Here is a 16,221-nt window from a genome sequence, read left to right on the forward strand (position 1 = left end):
TCAACCTGGTATTGAGCAACAAGATAGGATTAATTAATAACCCAGAGTGAAGGTTTGCAGAAGAGAAGAGTGGGTCAGGACTAATATTTTAAATGTAAATGGGGCAATTATATGGGCATGAAAGTGGAGCTATAGAAAGTGAACTGGCAATTTAGGTTAAGGGACAGATGAATAGCAATACATTGACAGACATTTAAGGAGATATTTAAGAATACACAGAATAGACACATTCCAGCAAAAAAAAATTCCCAGCATCAGTGGTTAACTGAAAAAGTTAAAGATGGAATCAAACTTTTAAAAGAAGCATATAATTGTGCAAAGAGTGGCAGATCAGCAGATTGGGCAAAGATCTAGCAAATGGGATATAAGAAAGCGTGAAATTGTCTGTTTTAGCAGGAGAAGTAAAAAAGAAGCATATTACCTGAATAATGAGGGACCACAGAGCTCTGAGATTTTGGGTATCATACTGCATGAATCATAAAACTTAGCTACAGCAGATAATTAACAAAAGTAATACAATGTCATTGTTTATGACAAGGGGAATTGAATCCAAGAGTAGAAAGGTTATGCTACAGTTATGAAGCATATTAACCTGGTGTTGTGAGATTTCTTACGGTTATGAAGGACATTAGCGAGGTCACATCTTGAGAATGTGTTCGATATTGTTTGCCTTATTTAAGAATGAATGTAAATGCGTTGGAAGCAGTTCAGAGGAGGTTTACTAGACTGATACCTGAAATGGATGGGTTCTCTTATGAGGAAAGATTGGACAGGTCAGTCTTGTTTCTGCTGGGGTTTAGAAGAGTAAGAGGCAACTTGATTGAAGCATATTGGAACTTGAGGGGACTTGACAGGGTGGATGTGGAAAGGATGTTTCCTCTTTTGGGGGAATCTAAAACTAGGGGTCATTGTTTAAAAATAAGGTGTTGCCCATTCAAGACAGAGATGAGGAAATTATTTTTCTCTCCAAGGGTTGTGAGTCTTTCGAGCTCTTCCTTAATAGGCAGTAGAGGCTGCGTCTTTGAATACTTTTAAGGCAGAGGTAGATAGGTTTTTGATAAGCAAGAGGGTGAAAGGTTATCAGAGGTAGGCAGGAATATGGAGTTGAGGCTAAAATCAGATCAGCCATGATCTTATTGATTTGCCGACAAGGCTTGAGGGGCTGAGTGGCCTAATCCTGCTCTATATTCTTGTATTCATATGACTTGGGAAATAATCATACTGAACCATTAAGGTTTCATTTGTGTATATTTATCAGTGTCTTAGTAAATTATTTCTCTTTGATACGTGAAATATTTTAAAATATGCTTATCAGTGCTTCTATATTTAAGAATATTGAAGACAGCACAATGAGAGAGCAATCCTAACCAGCATAATCAGTGCAATCTCATCTTTTTGAACTGGGGTCTGGCCAAATTTTGGGCATGGCTTGATTTAAGTGAATTGATTCTTAAAACAGCAGAAAAGATCATGGAAAACCCAGGCAAGTAGTGGTTTTGACCATAGTTTACTTTGGTTTAAAATCCCCAATCTTAAAAGTAAAGTTTATTTATTAGTCACAAGCAAGGCTTACATTAACACTGCAATGAAGTTACTGTGAAATTCCCCTAATCGCCACATTCTGGCACCTGTTCGCATCAATGCACCTAACCATTAACCTAATTTTGCCAGGATGGTGATGGCATACCATTTGCACACCAGAGTACTGTGTCATGTCTTTTATGAATAATTTTGGAGCCTACCTCTTGTTCCTGGAATGTGCTTGCCTAATCAGTGCCAGGAAATCAAGTCCTCTTTCTAAAACATGTCTATAGATTTTCTGGAGAGATATCCAGATGAAAAAGAAATGGATAAACACAGCTGTTGATTTACTCAGACTGGAGAACTTTGACAATGAAAATGAAGGAATAAACTTGCATTTATATAACATCTTATGTGACCTCAAAATGCCCGAAAGTGCTTTGCAGCCAATGATGTACTTTTGAAGTATGGTCACTGTTGTAATTGTAGTATTAGCATTTCATAGATATGGCATAGCAAAGGTTAGTGTGGGACTGGGGAACAGTACTGTCTTCAGCGTGATGTAAACAGACACATGAGCTGGAATTTTACTGCCTAACACACTACGGGAATTTGAGTGGGAGAGGGGCAGACAATGGGAAGGTCTGTTGACTTTGGGTGGGATTTTATGGTTTCGGGATGAGCAAGGCCATTAAATTTGCTCATAGTGACCGGAAACTAGGGTCAATTGTGGACTGGACAGAGACCTGTGTCAAAGCAAGCATGGAGTTATCTCATAGCTTGGACTGTATATACGTACATAGTTATGTGTCATCAATACACACTTATGTTCAACCATAACAGAATAGAAACTGCTCGTGAGACCTACTGAAATTACAGCAGTGATATTGCAGATAATCTATTCACAGCAAATTCCCCATCAGCAGTAATGAAATAAATGACAAAGTTATCTAGTTATGGTGATGATGCTAATAGATTAATACTGGCCAATTTGCCAGAAAATCTTCCCTGCTCTCCACAAGGAATCTTTTTTACACACACCTAAAAGGCAGATGGGGCCTCGGCCAGATGTTATACACCTCGCCACCACTGCCAGCGAGAATGTAGAATTTGGCATTCAGCCAAATCCCCATTCACCGCAGCGGGAAGGAGAATTCCAGCTGCTGATGAGGTCAGAGAATCCTGGCCCTCATCAGAAATATGGCACCACTGAAAGTGCAGACATCCCTCAGTACTGTAACAGAGTGCCATCTTAAGTCATGTGTTCATGTCTTTGGAGTGTGACTTGATAGCAAGATGTCAGCCTCAGCAGATCAAGCTCCACTCAACAACCAAGCTTGAATCTTGCGGCTTTACAAGCACAGCACAGAACTGGAAGGCCTTAGCATAAGGTGAAAACAACAGAATAGTCTACGCTTTGTTGTTGTTTCTCTTGCTGCACCTAGTGGTGCACGAGGTCGATTTTCACCTGTTCCCACAGTGAGGTGTTTGGGGAATAAATCGCTAGTCTGTCACTGGAGGCTTATAACTTGAGGTAGGCACTCCATTTCAAGCATGCCTGACCAGGAGTCTCTCCCACTCTCACTGCCTGTTATTGGCGAGTATTAGAGGGACTTTGTTGGTTGATTCAGAGATAGGGACAGAACCCACTGCAGCACAAGATCTCCAGCCTACTCCTTACTGATATTTAAAAATCTTCTATAAATAAGTACTAAAATGTGGATATTTAAGGTGGCATGGTGCACAGTAGTTAGCACTACTGCTTCATAGTGCCAGGGACTTGGGCTTGGGTGACTGTCTGTGTGGAGTTTGTACATTCTCCCCATGTCTATGTGGGTTTCTTCTGGGTGCTCTGGTTTCCTCCCACAGTTCAAAGATGTGCAGATTAGCTTGGTTGGCCAAGCTGAATTGCCCCTTTGAGTCCAGTGATGTGCAGGTTAAGTGGATTAGCTATTGTAAATGTATGGGGTTACTGGGAAAGGTTTGCGTGGGATGCTGTTTTGGAGAGTCGGTGCAGACTCGACGGGCTGAATAGCCTCTCCTGCACTGTAGGGATTCTATGGTTCTTTACATGTTTCTTAAACATGCTTGAATAGAAAATTGCTTTTCCCCACTTCAAGAGTTGGGTGTCATTCCAGCATCCACTGTTCCTGTAGAGTAGGCACCCTTGTTACACCACAACAGGTGAGAGTACCATCTCTGATTCTTTAAATAACCTTCTTGCTGGAACTTGGAGCAGGATCATCAACAAATGAATCTGCAGCTAGAATTTCAAGACTTCATCCATGGTGGAGGGTGATCCTGGATAAGATGCTTTCAGAGAGTAGGTGCAGGCCTGATGGACTGAAGGGCCTCCTCTGCACTATAGGGATTCTATGGATCTAAGAGTCTATTGACTTCTATCTTAAAAACATTTGAAGACTCTGCTTCCACTATCTCTTGGGGAAAAGAGTTCCAAAGGCTCACAATCCCCTGAGAGAATAGATTTTCTCCTCGCCTCCACCTTAAATGAGCGACTCCTTTCTTAAATAGTGACCCCTACTGAGTTCTAGATTGTCCCACAAAGGGAAACATCCTTTCTTCATCCACCCTGTCAAGACCCCTCAGGATCTTATATGTTACAATCAAGTTTCAATTATCAGCATTTTGGATGATATAAGTATTCAAGGTTATAAAAGGTAAGTTGAAAAGTAATCGGCTGTTTCCAATTTTTGATGAGTCAGCAACAAAAGGGCACAAAGCCAGAAACAATTTGAAGGGAAGAATTGGAAAAAAATGATCTTCACCCTGAAACAATGGGTCAGATTCTCCGACCTCGCCTGCAGCTGGGATTCTCCGGTCCCACTGCAGCGAATGGAGATTTGGTTGAGTGCCACATTCCCCATTCTCGCTGGCTGCAGTGTTGGGGTGTGACCACCCAGAGAATTCTGTTCTATGTAAAAACAGAATAAGACGTCAGTTATCGAACTGTAGGAAGAAAAGTAAGATTTCAGAGATCATACAAAGCAAATTCATCATATATTGCTTTGTATTAGTGACACATATGTGTCTGGTCATAATCCCAAAGGCATCTTTGTCCATTAGACAGACACATTTTGGTTACTCATATCTTGAGGCTACCATTCTGTAAACCTGGGGGCAAGGCCTCCATGAACTACCATAGCCAGCACAGAGATTGACCCTCTACTCTTCGCATCATTTTGCATCACACTTTAGCCATCTAGTTATCTTAGTTAACCAGCCCCTTTATGAGTGAGATACAAATATTGGAAAAGACTTGAAAATCTGGGGTAGAATTTTAAGGATGGTGAACATTGGGGATGGATTAGGGGTGGGGGGGGGAACATGGATCTCCAACATCCCAAGACAGGAGGGTACCCCAAATCTGAGGAGGCCTTCACAACAAGTGCCATACCCCCGTTGCTGCCCGAAATGGGGAAAGGTGGAAATGTCACTCCCACCAGCTGGGCAGGGTATGGCTCTTAAGTGGTCATTAAGTGTTGAATGGGTGGTTTCTCGCCTGAGGTCCTGCCCGCCCAAGCATGAAATTGCGTCTGGGATTGGGTGGGCAGATTCCAGAGGGAATCCTGTCCACTCAATTTTGCTTTGAGGGAAGCATAAAATTCTATCTGTGGTTTTTATTAGTAGGACACCAAAGTGTGGCCTAGGTTACAGCTCTGTTCCTAGAGATGAAAGGATAATGATCATTGCACCATGCCTTGTGATCCTCATACAATGCGAATGGGATGCTGGCCTTCATAGCGAGGGGGATTGAATATAAAAGTAGGGAGGTCTTGCTGCAGCTGTATAGGGCATTGGTGAGGCCGCAGCTGGAGTACTGTGTGCAGTTTTGGGCGCCGCACCTGCGCAAGGATATTTTGGCCCTGGAGGGAGTGCAGAGGAGGTTTACTAGGCTGATACCGGAGTTGAGGGGATTGAGCTATGAGGAGAGGCTGAATAAACTAGGCTTGTACTCGTTAGAGTTTAGAAGAATGAGGGGATATCTCATTGAGACGTATAAGATGATGAATGGGATGGATAGGATAGAGGTGGAGAGACTCTTCCCGCTCAAAAAAGACAGTAGGACTAGGGGGCACAGCCTCAAGATAAAGGGGAGGCGGTTTAGAACGGAGTTGAGGAGGAACTTCTTCACTCAAAGGGTGGTGAATCTCTGGAATTCTCTGCCCGTTGAAGTGGTGGAGGCTGCCTCGCTAAATATTTTTAAGAAGCGGGTTGATGGGTTTTTGATAAGAGAGGGGATTAAGGGTTATGGGGAGAGGGCGGGAAAGTGGAACTGAGCCACAACAGATCAGCCAGAATCTTATTGAATGGCGGGGCAGGCTCGAAGGGCTAGATGGCCTACTCCTGCTCCTATTTCTTATGTTCTTATGTTCTTATTTGAATTCTGAAGCAGGTAACAACAAAATCCAGGGAAGTTGAAAAGTAATTGGCTGTTTCCAATTTTGGATTTTTTTCATTCATTCATAGGACATGGACATCGCTGGCTGGCCAGCATTTATTGCCCATCCCTAGTTGCCCTTGTTCAGAGGGCAGTTGAGAGTCAACCACATGGCTGTGGCTCTGGAGTCACATGTAGGCCAGATCAGGTAAGGACAGCAGATTTCCTTCCCTAAAGAACATTGGTGAACCAGATGATTTTTTTCCCCCACAATCAACAAAGGTTTCATGGTCAACAGATTCTTAATTCCAGATATTTTTTATTGAATTCAAATTTCACCATCTGCTGCGGCAGGATTCGAACCTGGGTCCCCAGAACATTGCTGAGTTTCTGGATTAATAATCTAGCAATAATACCACTAAGCCATAGTTACCTGTTATGAAGCACATCTGGAATTCAACTAATGTGGAATGTGGAATGCATTGACTGTGAGATTCCTTGGGGTTTGCAACTTTTTCCAGCTGCAACTCTAATAACCATAGAGTCATAGACTCATATAGTGCAGAAGAAGCCCTTTTGATGGACTGGCCATGCTAAATTGTCCCTTAGTATCCCAAGATGTGTAGGTTAAATGGATGAGCCAAGGTAAATGTGTGGGGTTATAGGGATAAGGCAGAGCAGAGGGCCTGGGTAAGATACTCTGTCAGGGTCGGTGCAGATTTGATGGGCCAAATGGCCTCTTAGAAACTATAGGAAATTACAGCTCAGAAACAGGCCTTCAGGCCCTTCTTGTCTGTGCCGAACAATTTTTTACCTAGTCCCACTGACCTGCACTCGGACCATATCCCTCCACACTCCTCTCATCCATGAATCCATCCAAGTTTTTGTTAAATGTTAAAAGTGACCCCGCATTTACCACTTTATCCGGCAGTTCGTTCCACACTCCCACCACTCTCTGTGTAAAAAAGCCCCCCCCGCAATATTCCCTTTAAACTTTTCTCCTTTCACCCTTAACCCATGTCCTCTGATTTTTTTCTCCTCTAGCCTCAGTGGAAAAAGCCTGCTTGCATTCACTCTATCTATACCCATCAAAATCTTATACACCTCTATCAAATCTCCCCTCATTCTTCTACACTCCAGTGAATACAGTCCTAACCTATTCAATCTGTCTCTGCAACTCAGCTTCTCAAGTCCCGGCAACATCCTTGTGAAGCTTCTCTGCGCTCTTTCAACCTTATTTACATCCTTCCTGTAACTAGGTGACCAAAACTGTACACAATACTCTAAATTCGGCCTCACCAATGCCTTATACAACCTTACCATAACAGTCCAACTTTTATACTCGATACTCCGATTTATAAAGGCCAATGTACCAAAAGCACTTTTTACGACCCTATCCACCTGTGACGCCACTTTTAGGGAATTCTGTACCTGTATTCCCAGATCCCTCTGTTCAACTGCACTCTTCAGAGTCCTACCATTTACCCTGAACGTTCTACTTTGGTTTGTCCTTCCAAAGTGCAAGACCTTACGCTTGTCTGCATTAAATTCCATTTGTCATTTTTCAGCCCATTTTTCTAGTTGGTCCAAATCCCTCTGCAAGCTTTGAAAACCTTCCTCACTGTCCACTACACCTCCAATTTTTGTATCATCAGCAAATTTGCTGATCCAATTTACCACATTATCATCCAGATCATTGATATAGATGACAAACGACAATATAGATGACAAATTGATATAGACGGCAAATTGTGCAGAGGATGTGGAGAGTCTGCAGAAGGATCTAGATAGGCTGGGCGAATGGGCCAGGAAGTGGCAAATGGAATTTAATGTTGGCAAGTGTGAGGTGGTCCACTTTGGTAGGAAGAATGGTAGGAAGGACTATTACTTACGGGGCGAAAAACTGCAGCAGGCGACGGTGCAGAGGGACCTCGGGGTCCTTGTGCATGAGTCGCAAAAACCCAGCTTGCAGGTGCAGCAGGTGGTCAGGAAGGCGAATGGGATGCTGGCCTTCATAGCGAAGGGGATTGAATATAAAAGTAGGGAGGTCTTGCTGCAGCTGTATAGGGCATTGGTGAGGCCGCAGCTGGAGTACTGTGTGCAGTTTTGGGCGCCGCACCTGCGCAAGGATATTTTGGCCTTGGAGGGAGTGCAGAGGAGGTTTACTAGGCTGATACCGGAGTTGAGGGGGTTGAGCTATGAGGAGAGGCTGAATAAACTAGGCTTGTACTCGTTAGAGTTTAGAAGAATGAGGGGAGATCTCATTGAGACGTATAAGATGATGAATGGGATGGATAGGATAGAGGTGGAGAGACTCTTCCCGCTCAAAAAAGACAGTAGGACTAGGGAGCACAGCCTCAAGATAAAGGGGGGGCGTTTTAGAACGGAGTTGAGGAGGAACTTCTTCACTCAAAGGGTGGTGAATCTCTGGAATTCTCTACCCGTTGAAGTGGTGGAGGCTGCCTCGCTAAATATTTTCAAGAAGCGGGTTGATGGGTTTTTGATAAGAGAGGGGATTAAGGGTTATGGGGAGAAAGCGGGAAAGTGGAACTGAGCAGCGACAGATCAGCCATGATCTTATTGAATGGCGGGGCAGGCTCGAAGGGCTAGATGGCCTACTCCTGCTCCTATTTCTTATGTTCTTATGTTCTTATGTTCAAACAACAACGGACCCAACACCGATCCCTGCGGCATACCACTAGTCACAGAGAAGCAATCCTCCACAACCACTCTCTGGCTTCTTCCACTGAGCCAGTGTCTAATCCAATTTACTACCTCTCCATGCATACCTAGCGACTGAACCTTCCTAACTAACCTGCCATGAGGGACCTTGTCAAAGGCCTTGCTGAAATCCAGGTAGACAATATCCACCACCTTCCCTTCATCCACTTTCCTGGTAACCTCCCCGAAAAACTCTAATAGGTTGGTCAAACATGACCTACCACGCACAAAGCCATGTTGACTCTCCCTAATAAGTCCCTGTCTATCCAAATATTTGTAGATCCGATCCCTTATCACACCTTCCAATAACTTGCCCACCACCGACATCAAACTTACTGGCCTATAATTTCCCGGATTTCTTTTGGAACCTTTTTAAACAATGGAACAACATGAGCCACCCTCCAATCATCGCGCCTCCCCCGTGAATACTGACATTTTAAATATGTCTGCCAGGGCCCCTGCAAGTTCAGCACTAGCCTCCCTCAAGGTCCATGGGAATATCATGTCTGGTCCTGGGGATTTATCCACTCTGATTTGCCTCAAGACAGCCAGCACCTCCTCCCCTGTGATCTGTAAAGGTTCCATGACCTCCCTACCTCTGTGCCCTATTTCTGTAGACTCCATGCCCATTTCCTCAGTAAATATGGATGCAAAAAACCCATTTAATATCTCCCCTATTTCTTTTGGTTCCATATACAGTCTACCACTCTGATCTTCAAGAGGACCAATTTTATCCCTCAATATCCTTTTGCTCCTAACAAACCTATAGAGGCTCTTTGGATTTTCCTTCACTCTGTCTGCCAAAGCAACTTCATGTCTTCTTTTAGCCCTCCTGATTTCCCTCTTAAGTAGCTTCTTGCACTTTTTATATTCCTCGAGCATTTGATCTGTTCCTTGCTGCCTGTACATTTCATACAACTCTCTCTTCCTCTTAATCAGTGTTACAATCTCCCTCGAGAACCAAGGTTCCTTATTCCTATTTACTTTGCCTTTTATCCTGGCAGGAACATACAAACTCTGCACTCTCAAAATTTCTCCTTTGAAGGCCTCCCACTTTCCATTTATATCCTTACCAGAGAACAGCCTGTGCCAATTCACACTTCCCAGATTCCCTCTCATTTCATCAAATTTGGTCTTTTTCTAGTTCAGAACTTCAACTCGAGGGCCAGATCTATCCTTATCCAAGATCAGGTTGAAACTAATGGCATTACGATCACTGGATTCAAAGTGTTCTCTCACACTCACATCCATCACCTGCCCTAACTCATCTCCTAATAAGAGATCCAATATTGCATCCTTTCTAGTTGGCACCTCTATATACTGATGTAGAAAATTCTCCTGAACACATTTTACAAACTCTACCCTATCTAAACCTTTAACAGTATGCGAGACCCAATCTATATGTGGAAAATTAAAATCCCCTACTATCACAACTTTGTGTTTCTTGCAGTTGTCAGCTATCTCTCTGCTGATTTGCTCCTCCAATTATCACTGACTATTGGGTGATCTATAATACAACCCCATTAATGTGGTCATACCCTTCCTGTTCCTCTGCTCCACCCATAAGGCCTCTGTAAACAAGCTCCCTAATCTATCCTGCCTGAGTACTGCTGTAACATTTTCCCTGACCAACAATGCCACCCCCCACCACCTTTTATCCCTCTGTCTCTATCACGCCTGAAACATTGGGACCCTGGAACATTGAGCTGCCAGTCTTGCCCATCCTGTAGCCAAGTTTCACTATTGGCTATAATGTCATATTTCCATGTGTCAATCCACACTTTCAGCTCATCTGCTTTCCCCACAATACTCCTGGCATTGAAGTTGACACACCTCAAAAGATTATTTCCACCACACTCAATCTTTCCATTTGTGATTTTGCTTGAACTAACCTATCTTTTTACCCCTGCTCCACTATCTGCTCTGGCACTCTGGTTCCCATCCCCCTGCAAATCTTGTTTAAATGCTCCCCAATAACACTAGCAAATATTCTGCATTATAGATGTTCTATTTAATGATTTCAATTTTGTATAATATGATCATCGCAAAGGAAATAATTGCGTTCTCAGCCAGGGCCTACAAAAGCTAACATCAGCTAACTTGTCCTGCCTGCTTCTACCTGCCTGTTACAGATTGCACCACGTCACTGATCAGAAAATGATCATCTTCTGTCTTTGTGCTGCTGCTGGGGGGGGCCTCAGCATTGCTCTATCAGAAATTCCCGTTAGTGTAATACATGCTTTTCTGATCATTAATTTAAAGGATTTGAAATATTTACATTGTGCGCTTCCACTAGGCAAGTCTGCACAATGAGCACACATGTCAAAACATTACTTACAACTGTAGTTGTAGATAATCTAGCCCTTACATCTGAATGAGAATGTAGACGGTAAACAGGCTGGAGGAACATGACAGAGTAAAAAACCAAATACTTTGGGAAAGGGGTTTTCCATATGGTTGATATTAATAAATTAATAAATATTAATAAATTCCATAATAAAGGTTCTTTCCATCCTTGACTGTGATGAGTTTAACCCAATTCTTTTATGTTGAGCTAGATGAAAGAATTCACAAGATAGGGAAAATTGGATAGGGGGTCCAAAAGCTCTGACTGGATATTGCACATATCCTAGCTCCTCACTATGTTTGTCTGTTACTTTTAACCATTGACATGACATTAGCAGCATATTTGTAAAAAATAGTAAGGAAAAATGGCAAGCTTTAGTTCCCTAAGAAGAAATGTAACATAACTACTTGTTGTTTTGATTGACTGCACAATATTTATTGCTAAGAATTGACGGAAAGAACGCAATATTACAAGGCTTTTAACACCTGATTTACCCACTGATGTAAATTCAGAGTGATAATCTCAACCTAAACCAGCTTTATTGTCCTGCACTTTATCTCAGGTGGATAGTGTGATACAATGACAGTACTGTGCTGGCTCTGTATAACAACTGGAGCTGGCACCTTCACCCAGAATCAGTGCAACCCATGGTGTTTCAATGTTATGAACAACACTTAGTCAACCCTGTCTAATTACCCAACCATGTATGCACATTCTTCACCCCAGGCTGCTAGACTTGTTGTGGGAAATTGATCCAGATATGTGAATGAAAAAATTGTGTATAATAACTTGGCCAATTTAGTTTTGTAAGAAAATTGGAGCATCGTTTCAAAACTTGGAGCTCTATTGCTGAAAGCGAGAGAAATGCTGAGCACTGGAGAATATAATCCTGTCACTGCAGCCAACATCTTGTAAAATTCCAACCGTGTAAAAAGTGGCGGTAGGAATGCTGAAGGCTTACCTGGACACATGCCCACACCAAACGGTGTTCAACCCATGGACCTGATATTCTACCTACGTGCCTTTATTTAAGGCTCTCTCAAACCAATTGTCATCTCATTAATTTGTGCTCAATCTTCATTGTCTTGCGAAGTGTCAAAACTGTCATGCCTTGCAGCTAAGTCTGCAACAGCAATGTGCCTCTCACCTTCACTGGTGTTCATAGCCAACAAATTACTTTTGACACACTGTTGTAATATATGGAAATATGACAACTAATTTGCCCATGACATGGCAAGCTCTCACAAATATCAAGATCATTAAACCACTTTTTTTTAAGCGATATTGGCTCCAAGATAAAAGTTGGCCAGTACATCAGCTCTCTTTTGAATAGTACCACTGCAATCCTTCACATTCATCTGAGAGGTGCGACCTCACTTTAATTTTTCATCCAAAGGGCAGCACCATGATTGACATGGTTGATTCACTGCAATGGGTATTGAACCCACAACCTTCTGAGTGTTCTCGCTGAGCTAACACTGAAAATTAAATGGAGCCTGAAATACAAACAGAAATACTCAACTTATACATAAGAATACAATAAACTACGTGAAGAATTAGGTTATAAGACTCCATACCCAAAATATTAACCTATCTTTTCTCATTGTTGTGTACTTCATCCTTCATGACCTGCTAATTTGACCATTACAACACATTCATAACCAACTGTACTTGAGCTTATTCAAGTATCATCACCCTGATACTTGCTGACCCAAATTTGCTCCCAAATAGTGCCTCTATTTTAACATTCTTAGCCTTGTCCCTTCCTACCTCTGCAATGTCTCTTAACTGTCCGGCTACTTCACGAATGATCTTCCTTCCCTCCCATCATAAGGTCAGAAGTGGGAATGTTTGCTGATGTCTGCACAATGTTCATTATAATTCACAACTGTTCAGATACTGAAGCAATCCATATCCAAATGCAACAAGAACTGGAAAATATCCAGGTTTAGGCTGACAAGTGGCAAATAATGTTCACAGCATCCAAGCACCAGGCAATCTCCAACAAGAAAGAATCTAACCATCATCTCTCGATATTCAATAGCATTACCATCACTGAATTCCCCATTACACATTCTGGGAGTTACCGTTGATCAGAAATTGAACCGGACAATGCATATAAATATGGTGACTACAAGAGGAAATCCGAGGCCAGAAATCCTGCAGTGAGTAACTCATCTCCTGACTCCCCAAAGCCTGTCTCCCATCTACAAGGCACAAGTCAGGAGTGTGATGAAATATCCTCCACTTGTCTCGATAAGAGCAGCTCCAACAGCACTCAATAAGCTTGGAACCATCCAAGACAAAGCAACCCATTTTATTGCTAGCCCTCTCACAAATATTCAATCCTTCCACCACCAACAAACAGTGTCAGCTGTGTCTTCAATCTACAAGATACAGTGCAGGAACTCACCAAGGTTCCTTGGGCAATGTCTTCCAAACCATGACTACTACCATCTTGAAGGACAACAGTAGCAGACACTTGGGAACAAATCACCTGGAGATTCCCCTCCAATTCACCCACCATCCTGACTTGGAACTGTATCACCGTTCCTTTACTGTCGCTAAGTCAAAATCCTGGAACTCCATCTCTAACAGCACTGTGGATGTACCTAAACCATGGGTTCTACAGAGGTTCAAAACTGCAGCTCACCACTGCCTTCTCAAGGGGCAATTAGTGATAGGCAATAAATGCTGGTATAACCAGAAACACCCACATTGCATAAATTAATTTAAAAAAATATTCACTATAAACACATTCAACAGTTTCCCTCCCATAGAGAAACTAAACTTTCTCCCAGTCTGAGCTAACTTTGAATTCCAGTTCCAGAGCTAAAAGGGTAACCTGCTATTCCATTCGTCCCAACACAGTTCTTTTACAATATATAATTCTGTCATTATTTTATTTAAGTGCTATATTAGACTGATCTAATTGTGGCCTTAACTCCTCTTTTCAGTTATCACCAGCGCAAAAGTTACAAAGGAAAATAAAGAACTTGCGTTGATAGACCACCTGATCGTGTCTGAGAAAATCATCCAAAGTATGGAATGATTGTGGAGTTAGAGTTGTTTAAAGTAATACAATTGTGTAAATGTGTTCATTCAATTAGAAATCATTGTCCTTCTCAGAATGCTTTTCTATTCAGATTCTTGACTGAAGCTGAGTGACTGAACACTACCTACTTAGATTTATTGAGGAAAATCCTATTAACATTTGTATTTTGGCATCGAACACAGTCTCCTGTGGAAATGTATAGACTAATGCCTCAAAATGTTGGAATTATAGACAGTGGGTATGGCAGTGGAAATCTGTGAACAGTATAGATTGCTGAAATAGAGAAGTGAAAACAAGTTGGCTTCTTTGCTGGTTCAGACATGATACTCTTCACTGGCATAGGGGCAGGACTGTGTTTTTGTTGTTGCAATTTCTTTTCATTTCTCCCTGGGAATTTACCTTTTTGTGCTGATGGAGGGATTAACAGTTCCTGTTTTTTATACTTTTAGTTTCAGTTTGTCCTTCTGCATTTGAAGCATGATTATCCCACAGACTCTGTTGTGAGTCTTATGTGTGTGTATGTATGTGTATGTCTGTGTGTCTGTCTGTTTCTGTGTGTGTGTGTCTGTTTCTGTGAGTGTGTCTGTCTGCTGCTGTGTGTGTGTCTGTGTGTGTGTTTGTATATCTGTGTGTGACAACAATACCAGATTTGACTTTGTAGCCTGTTATATGACAGAAGTCGTCAAATTATTTTCTGATTATTTTTGAATTTTGATTTTAAAATTGCTAAACTATTAGAAGTAAAAAAAGACAGCCTTTTGAAAAGCGAGTTGTTAAAACTGTTCAAAAATGTGTTTTTCTCTCGAGCTTAACCATTGATGTATTATTATTATTTCTAGGTGTGATGTATTTGCACAGTATAATGCGCAAATTTCACTCTGATTTCATATTTGCCATTTATCATGTTGTATCAGTGTTGTGTGACTGTAATTGATGCCATTGACACTTGTGTAGCACAGTGTCAGTTGCAGGAGAATCAGGTGATTCCAAATCTTCTAGCAATATTTTTCAAGTTGAATATTATTCTATTAAAACTATAATGGAGCAAACACCTACAAGTATGTTTCCATAGACACTATTCTGATGACGCCGTTAAACTTTCAAATTAAGTAACACATCAGTAAATTCTGAACACATATCAGCATTTTGGGAGAATATGTTTTACATTTTGAGTCACCCACAGATTATTCGGGTGACTGAACATAACCACCGGCACTGTTTCATTTCTAAACGTTCTTCTTTTGAAGAACTAACTTAAAGCTCTGAGACTGAATGGGAAGGGACACTCTGCTGAAAGTTTGATCATTTGTACTTTTTGATCTCAAACTTTTTCAGAATAATAATAAACATATACAATTGGTTGAACATTAGAATATCTACCACTGGTCATCCAGCTCTTGTATTCATAACATTGATCTATTTCTTTATCTTTAAGAAAACTTGGTAATCTTATAACCATAGAATTACAAGTGATGAAACTAACAGTAAACAGCTTAGAGACTTTGTATGTATCCTATGAGATTTTAGATATCTAAAACTAATTGCACTCATGCAAATTTTGCATTATCTGAGATTAAAAATCATAAGGATATTATCTTTTAGTCAATTTACATGTCAAAAGCTCAAATCCACATTTTACAGTGCAACTTACCAGCGAGTTTCCTTAATGCCTACAGAGCATACAACTGTCTACCTGCTTCTCACAGCCGCCACGCATAGATTTGATTAAAAGAAGGAACTTATTTTGTCGGTGTTTGAAGCTACCCAAGAAGGAGAACAGGAACAGAATTACTTCGTTCTTTTTTTTGTTACAGATGAGTACCTTCGGAAAAAAAAAGGAAGGAAGGGAGGGGAGAGGAAGCCAACAGCCCTTTGACTTCCTGCAGAAAAATAAGGAAACTCCAGATAGTCATCTTTCTCTGAGAGAAAAAAAAAGATTCATATGGAAACAACAAAAAAGGAAATTAGATAGAAGTTTGAACCTTCATTCCCAGCCTAGATTGGGGCACTGCTTGCTTACAGGGGTGTATTATTTTAATAAAAAGATAAGTATTCAAGCACAACCTACCAGATATCAGTGAATAGAAAACATGTTGTATTGCTTTTCATACTCATGTCATTAATTGTACACATTCATCACAAACTCAATTTTATATCGGCAGCATAAATCTCTCATTC

The 16,221-nt window shown here is 41.4% G+C and overlaps 1 protein-coding gene across 2 annotated transcripts in view; it reads right to left on the reverse strand.

Annotated features, from left to right (window-relative positions):
• znf366 (zinc finger protein 366) overlaps positions 1–15,815 on the reverse strand; it is a 52,133-nt gene extending 36,318 nt beyond the window's left edge. For both annotated transcript variants that reach the window (XM_080189241.1, XM_080189240.1), the window contains exon 1: positions 15,695–15,815. The gene's annotated coding sequence lies outside the window, so the exon portion shown is untranslated. The remainder of the gene's footprint in view (positions 1–15,694) is intronic.
• Positions 15,816–16,221: the final 406 nt, after the last annotated feature.

This window comes from Carcharhinus amblyrhynchos, chromosome 5 (genome assembly GCF_965287045.1).
Source record: "Carcharhinus amblyrhynchos chromosome 5, sCarAmb.v2.hapA, whole genome shotgun sequence".
Lineage (NCBI taxonomy): Eukaryota > Metazoa > Chordata > Chondrichthyes > Carcharhiniformes > Carcharhinidae > Carcharhinus > Carcharhinus amblyrhynchos.